Here is a 1,062-nt window from a genome sequence, read left to right as displayed (position 1 = left end):
ACACACACCCCACACACACACACACATACACGCACACACCACACACACACACACACACACTTACACGCACACACTACACACACACACACACACCAAACACACACACCCACACACAAATACACGCACACCCCACACACACACACACACACTCACACACACCACACACACACATCCTACACACACACCACACCCCATACACACACATACACACCCCATACACACACACGCGCACACATTCCACACACACACACACCCCCATAAATAAGCATAAAATTTGCAAAACCAAGGTGACATTCTACACGAGAAAAAGAATTGTGTAGACAGAAATGAAGAATTAGAAATTAAAGTACAACGAAAAATTTAACAAGACCCAGATGGCATTCGTTGGCGCAGAAGATAAAAGCAACACCTCACTTTTTCGATGTTCAAAATGGAATTAAACATGTTCTACCGTGACACATACACACAAACACCCCACACACCCACTCCTCCTCCTCCTCTTCTCCTTTCTACTCTTCCTCTTTTTTCGACTGCGCAACAATTCCTGCAATTTACCTAATTCAGAAAAGTGCCTTCAATTTCTTTAAAAGAAAAACAAAAATGAAATAGAAAAGTACCTTCAACATAATCCAACTACCCATACCGCTCAAACGGAACAGGAGATCAGAAAGTAAACCAAACTCTAAAATGCTCTCAATACATGGGATGGTTAACAGAAAGCAATTAGAACTGAATTAGCTTTGTATTTACTAAGGCATTTCAGCAAAAGTCGAAGCTAGAGGAAACATAAATCACACAAGACGCCTCAACCTTTAACAAAATTAACATAAAAACTTGTAATGGATTTTGATTATTTCATGAAAATTACCTCTTTTCCAAAAAGTTAAAGCTAGTGTCTTCTTCTAGTAAAGGAATCATTCACTTTCTAAAGAAGAGCCACAGGAACAGCTGTGTCATTTATCAAGCAACACCACAGATTCAACAACTTATAAACCTAATATCCTGATTTCTGCAATGCCAAAAACACATTACTAGGAAACTGTTACCACTCAAATATGTATT

This window comes from Sesamum indicum, linkage group LG15, assembly GCF_000512975.1.
Source record: "Sesamum indicum cultivar Zhongzhi No. 13 linkage group LG15, S_indicum_v1.0, whole genome shotgun sequence".
NCBI lineage: Eukaryota > Viridiplantae > Streptophyta > Magnoliopsida > Lamiales > Pedaliaceae > Sesamum > Sesamum indicum.
This window is presented reverse-complemented; position numbering follows the sequence as displayed.